The following is a 7,224-nucleotide window of genomic DNA, read 5'->3' as shown; positions in this document are numbered from 1 at the left end:
ACTCATCGTTTAACTGTAAGTTTTGAATTAATGAAGGCAACGTTAACCAAACCTCTTTTATTTTCAGAAGTTCTGAATATGGATATCCATCTATATTTAGTTTCCCAGGGTAATCTCAGTACTATTTTTGGAAGGGTATTCAAGTTGATTCCATTGTCTGTACAGGCTAAATTTTTGCTTGCAAATAGGCAGTTGGTTTTCACAGGTGAAATTTTGATTATGATCCTTGTCTTCATCATACAATGATTAAAATGCAAAAACATGTCACAAGGCTTTCCCACGCTCAAAAGAATGTCTTGATGTAACTGAGAATTCAGTTTATTCTTCAGTAGAAAACATGGTTTAAGGGTGCAGTCTGATTTCCTGATGAGGGTCCAATCAAGATCATTGCTTATAGTGGATGTAGTTGTATTAGGCAAGGATGTTTGTTTATTTCAAACCTAGTGTTGTACAAAGATCGAAAGAAGAGTGTTTTGTCAAGATGTGGATTTTTGTTTGATCTACCTAATTCCTTTATCCAGCTTTATTCCTGACTGTTTGTATTTAATTTCCTTTCTTTCTCAGCCTTCTCTTTTGACTTCTCACTTTGCTTTTTGTCTTCTAGTCTTTGAGTCTTTCACACTCTTTTAAAACCTCTTCTTTCAGTTCCTTTCCTAAAGGATTTGAAATCAGAGGTAGATGCCCCATGTTCACAATTCTAACACAATTACTGATCTCCCAAAACAAACTTGTGAATTTTGATTGTAACGTTTGCTTCCTAGACACCATTCAGTGTATTGTTGTTCTTTTAGGTGTAAAGATAGGGACAAATTAATTAAATGACCTTGCTGTTAACTTTCTTCTTCAGGTAAAGCATCAAATGCTTCTGATGCTGCATAGAAGTGCAAGACAAAATATACAATAGCTTTGTGAGCTATGAAGAAAATTTTTAGTCTTTCAGAGAACCTTGTGTGATTTTTTTTTAGAAAGAAAAAATGGTAATAATGATCAGAAATGCTAGGTACAGTTTTCAGTAATTAAAAACCTTTCTAGTGGACTGCCTGTCACAAGAATCAAATGTGTGACTTCATTGCTTAGACTTTTCGGTAGCAACATTTTGGGAAACGCAATTTTCCACAGGCTCTTCCTCTGCTTCCCTGTAGGAACAACCACTGAATTTTCTACCTCTGCAAACTGTGGTCTGCTCCCATTGCTTACTTAAAAAAATTCTTTTGTTTAGTCTGCGTGGGTCCGTACTATAGATCTGGGCAAGTAATCTATTATAGTCTTGTTTGTCTGACAAGGGTTCACTATTTTTTCACACATGCTCACAAGTGGACCATTGCCTTATCTACTGCATGTTGGCTGTACCTACATTGCCAATGCATCTGTCTCAGGCAGCAGTCCATGGCAGTTAGGTTCACTATCTGGGTTGTATATATATTCTCATATATATATATATGGTGAGAGTAGACTGGTAAGGTCTTGCAGACAAGGGAAGCTGCAGTTCTCCAGTCGTAGTGTTTTCTCACCTGCACTCTTACTGTGACAAATTTTCCACACTTACTGTTTGTTTTCTTTCCATGGTCCCTCCACTCTGCTTTTAGCATCACAGTGATATGTCCATGGATTTCTGCTGTCCTCCAGAAGGAGGCCAGGTGAGACATAACACGCAGGCAGTATCATTATAAACTGGAGGGCAGTGCTTCTACAGACAACAAGTGGGACATCAAACTGTACTGCCAGTCTAGGCTGACAGCATCCTGACAGCCCGGTGAACTGCCTTAACTGCTGGTCATGATACAATCTCCATGGTAGATTTGGAACCTGGGGGAACCCATATCACAGGCTAGGACCAGGCTGTGCATGCACGTTAGATGAACAGATGTGGGTGCCAGTGCTTCATCATACAGAGAATATCCTCAGTGTGCCAGCCATACCTAGACTCCACCAAGCTGGTGTGGGTTGATTGCAGTTTTGGGAGAGTGGCAGTATGTAGTTTGGTTAGAAATTAAGGTCTCTCTGAGGACTGAGTGGAGGTCAATGGGCAAGATACAGAACCTGTTCCCTCTAGGACAGCATGGGAGTCAGGGAATAAGATGTGTGAGACAGGTAGGCCTTATGGTATCTGCTGCACCAGCTATGAAAATTATGCCTTGTCCCATGTGGTGAGTAGGGACAACCAGACTTCCTGGGGAGATCTGAAGTGTGTCAGCTGCCACCTAGCACCATTTGTCAGTAGGCAGTGGTCCAAATAGCAGCATCACTGACTCCTACTACTGCATCAGATATGAAAGTCTGGGGTGGTTGCTTTCTTCATGCTTTCTTCAGCTCCTGTCCTGTCTAGGGCACCCACTACTGTGCAGGCACCTGATAAAGCAAGAATTTGACCAAGAGGAAGCAATGAGGCAAAGATGAAGGCTGGGTGGCTATTTCTTCTCCCTGTCCCCTGCCGAAGTAGAGGAGCAGACTTCCTGATTCATGGATAACCACAGGCTTCATAGCACACTCTTGGCAAATGATCACATGTCGTTTATCATAATAGGGCCCCATATATGACATGTCCTGTTCCTCCATGGCATCTGAATTTTGGCAGACTACCTTTATTTTGTTAATAGTCATAAAACAGGAGGGACGAAGCTCTCCTCTTTCCCATCCATCATGGGCGAAGCAGAGGCAGAACTACTCCTAGCCCTGTATTGCTTCCTGTATTTCTAAAATTTTGGTGAAGGGACTGGAGAGTCTGTCCTTAGCCCAGAGACCATCTAAAATAACAAGGGAAACTCTCTGTAGCTAGTGAGATTGGTCCTTCTTACTTAGTCATATGCATATGGCAACTGAAAAGTCCCTGAGCTGTCATTCTCTTGAACTGTTCCAGGGTTACATTTCAGAGAAAGGTAACTGGACTACTCTTGAGATCAGTGTGGGAGCTGACCTAACATGTGTAGACTGTGAGTATCCAGGGGATCTGCTCATGGAGCCAATCCTTGTTGTTATTTTATTTAGCAATGTTTACAGCCATAAATCATAGTCTTTTGCTTACAGTAGATCATTTATTTTGACTGTCTCTTTTTTACTAAGATATTAAATAGCCTGCTGTGCATTTTGTGTGAGATGCACATTGGATTATGATCATTGCACAAGAGTATGAGAGAATGTCTTATACCAGAAGTTGTAATATAACTTGGCATGTTGGCATTTCTGATGTCATACTCCTTCAAGTGCATTTAGCTATTGCTTATGAAAATAAGAGTGCAAATTAGATGCAAAAATAAGTAATTTTTTTTCTGAAAAGGACTTCATGTCAGTACTGGACTTACTTACAAATTTCTTGTATTGAATTGGAGGTTTGTTTTTTTCCTGCTAGATATGGTCCACGGAGGTATATAATTGATTTGGTCTCTTGTCCGCACAGACTGATTTTAGAATTGTGCTTAGAGGACTGCAAAAAACATTCTAGAGTTTCTTGTTCCTGCACTATGTGTGATATCTCCCCAAGATAATTTGTTTATTATAGAGGAGATTATTTGTTCGTTAGGTATGGAATCACTTGCCAGTCTGAGATCACTGTTTACTTTTGGAATGAAGGATATTGTTGTGTGCATTTACAGGTATAAATAATAGAATTTTCACCTTTTTTGATGATATTTTTCATAGGTATTTTTAAAGTTTGTTTTCTAGACAGGAGTTGTTTCTATTTTACACATCTGTGTTCTCTACAGTGATTTTAAAGGAACTTTTCATAACCTTTAGGCATACTGAGAAACTTTCTTATGTCCAATTTTATGAAATCATTCCAGCAATCTGTCCTGATCAAGAAACATCATTTTCTACTTTTAATGTGGAACAAATCCTGGTTTTGTTTATGGTTATGTATTGGGTTTGTGTGGCAAAGTTTTGGTGGCAGGGGGGTCTACAGGGGTGACTTCTGTGAGAAGCTGCTAAAATCTTTCCATGTCTGATAGAGCCAATGCCAGTGGACCCACCACTGTCCAAGGCCAAGCACATCAGCAACGGTGGTAGTGCCTCTGGGATAACAGATTTAAGAAGGGGCAAAAAAAATTCTGGGCAACAATAGCGGTGGAAAGAGTGAGGATATATGAGAGCAACAACTCTGCAGACACCAAGGTCAGTGAAGAAGGAAGGGCAGGACGTCTTGTAGGCGCTGGAGCAACGATTCCCTGGCAGCCCCTGGGGAAGACCCTAGTGAGGCCGGCTGTGCCCCTGCAGCCGGGCAGGGCCCCACGCTGGAGCAGGGGGATGCCCAAAGGAGGCCGTGACCCCATGGGCAGCCCACGCTGGAGCCGGCTCCTGGCAGGACTTGTGAGAGAGGAGCCCACACTGGAGCAGTCTGTTCCTAAAAGACGGCACCCTGTGGAAGGGACACACACTGGAGCAGTTTGCGAAAAACTGAAGTCCGTGGAAAGGAATCGGTTTGGAGAAGTTCATGGAGGATTGTATCCTGTGGGAGGAACCCCACACTGGCACAGAGGAAGAGTGTGAGGAGTCCTCCGCCTGAGGAGGAAGAAGTGGCAGAAAATAACATGTGATGAACTGACCACAACACCCATTTCCTGTTTGCTTGCCCCACTCTGGAGGTGGAGGCAGAGAAATCGGGAGTGAAATTGAGCCTGAGAAGAATAGAGGGGTGGGGGGAAGGTGTTTTAAGATTTGTTTTTTGTTTCTCGTTATCCTACACTGATTTGATTGGTAATAAATTGAACTAATTTCCCCATGTTGAGTCTCTTTTTCCCATGACAGTAATTGGTGAGAGACCTCTCTCTCCCTGTCCTTATCTTGACCCATGAGACTTTCATTATATCTTCTGTCCCCTGACCAGCCGAGAAGGGGAGTGATAGAGCAGCTTTGGTGGGCACCTAACATCCAGCCAGGGTCAATCCACCACAGGTTAACAAGGGTCCTTAATATTGACTGAATTATGTGTCAGTATTAAGAGGACAGAGATGCTAAGAATCACTCTTTGAATTCCAGTATACTTGCTCATGTCTTGCCAAGAGTCTCTAGTCCAGACCAAAATGTCAGCAAATACAACAGTTGAGAGTTATCCAAATGGACTGCAGGAAAATATACAGGTCAGACTGGAGGACTGTAAATAGTAGATCTATAGCTAGATTAAATATGGAATTAATGGAGGAATAATCTGACTTTTATTCATCAGTATGAATGATGTTGATCTAAGTATCTCTGTTGGTGTCACACACTTCCTCATCCTCTTGGGGAATATGGTGATAAAACCGAGCAAAATTCTTCTGATTGGGACTATGGTTCCAGGAAGACTAATGGTTATTTGAAGGGTCAGGCAGCTAGCACAACAATATAGCTCTGTCTTAATAAAAAAACACAACTCATTTCACTCAAGTGCCTGACATTACAACATCTTCACCAGTGCAATACATCTGCCGATTCACAGTTCAGCTGTGTTTCAGAAGGTTACTGTCAGCCCAGACTGGTGGTAACACTGACTTGCACGTTGAGAGAGGTGGTAGCATGCATGAGTCTGGTCTGGAGGAGTTCGATGTTACCATCCCTCTATGCTGAGGCAGTCCCTAGTGATATGGGGTCACTGGTGAATCTCAGGAAAATTGTTTTTAACCTTATGGGGCAGGAATAAACCAGGCAGCAGGAATAGGACTAAGGGAACAAGAGCTTGCAAGCTCCTCTCCAGCCTATGCTTGCTTTTCCATCTGTGATGCCACCCTGTGTTCTGACCCAGCTCTCTCTTTAACTAAGCAACTGTGCATGCCCTGATGATGTTCCTCTGCTTATCTTTATACTACACCTGAGATACATCTCATTCCTGGTGCCCTATGGTCCCTCTCTACAGCTAAAAATATAATAAAATAATAAAATAATCCAACTTCCCCAAATACATTACTCTTTCTATTTGATGTTCTTAACCCCAAAATAAGGCTGAACATGACTCTGGTTAACGTTTTTACATCAGTGGGCAAGCACCATTTTCACCCAGAAGACCCCATTCCACCTTCACCTTTTCAGTGGCATGATTCAATCCAGCTAAATGTGGACAGGATTGACATTGTTCATAGAATGCTGAGGCTGCACATACTGTGACTGCATGTGATTCATTAGAAGAGAAAGGTAGGTGCTGTTGAAACTGTAGCTGGAGCATGGGTGCCTAAAATCTAGTACTGCATCACTTTTGAAGACACTGGGGTTCTACAGCAACAATAGTCAACAACATTGGACACAGAATTAACCCTGTCTACCACTTTTATCTACTTGTGTTCTCAGTTTGGGTTGAAGTATACTTTTTCTTATATGACTTATTAACCTTGTAGCACCTTCATGTTTTCTAAATATATAAGAAGTGAGGTTGCAAGTAATATGTGGCTCTAAAACCTCAGCATTACAGAACCAGCAGTTTCTCTTCTCCTTCAGAATTTGAATAACAGGTACAGGACTCTGTGGCAGCTTGCATTCCTTGAAAGTTTAGGGGTTCCTTGAAAGATTAGACAGTCTATCTTATTTAGGGTCCCCCTGGAATATTGCATTTTCATCTGCTTCTCGAGCTCACCACCTATTCATTTCCATCATGTTTTCCTCCTTTTGCTTTAAAGTGTTTCTGAAAATGTGCCGTTCTCAGCAAGTCTTTGTAATATCATTCCCTGCAATGGCATTCCATGTTCACATCCTTCAACGCATTGCATATACCTTCTCCAGAGGGAGCTGGCACTAGATAGACCCTGTTTTAGCAGGGAAGCAAGCTTACTTTTATCCTTTTTTTATAAGCTGATGACTTTTCATATGTGCTTCATATGGGCTTAATTGTTCCTTCCATTTGGCCCTAAAAAAAGTAGTTGGCCCACCCATTGGATTTAATGACGTCTGTGATTGCTTCTAAGTAAAGACTCTCTTGGCGGCAGTCATTAGCACTATCAGTGTGACAGGATGTCATCCCCCATCTAGGAGTCAGTGTGTCTTACAGCAATCCAGAATGGCTGCACTCTGAACCCACCATACTGTCTTGCTCAGTGGGACCAGATTTCACAGCAAGTGCCTTGAAATTATCTAGAGACATTAATTTATTCAAATTCTCATCTTTATTTTCATCCTGTCTTTAAATTTTAATTCCTAGCTGGAAATACTACTCATAAGTAAATATTAACAAATTTTATTTTTAGCTGAGATGTTCTGATATGGTGCTGGATTTCACATCTTTGCTGTGCTCAGTGGAGTCAATAACATGGGCTACAGAATTTGTAA

The sequence above is a fragment of the Phaethon aethereus genome (assembly GCF_964289735.1).
Source record: "Phaethon aethereus genome assembly, chromosome: 2".
NCBI lineage: Eukaryota > Metazoa > Chordata > Aves > Phaethontiformes > Phaethontidae > Phaethon > Phaethon aethereus.
The sequence above is the reverse complement of the archived record's forward strand: the minus strand, read 5'-3'. Positions refer to the sequence as shown.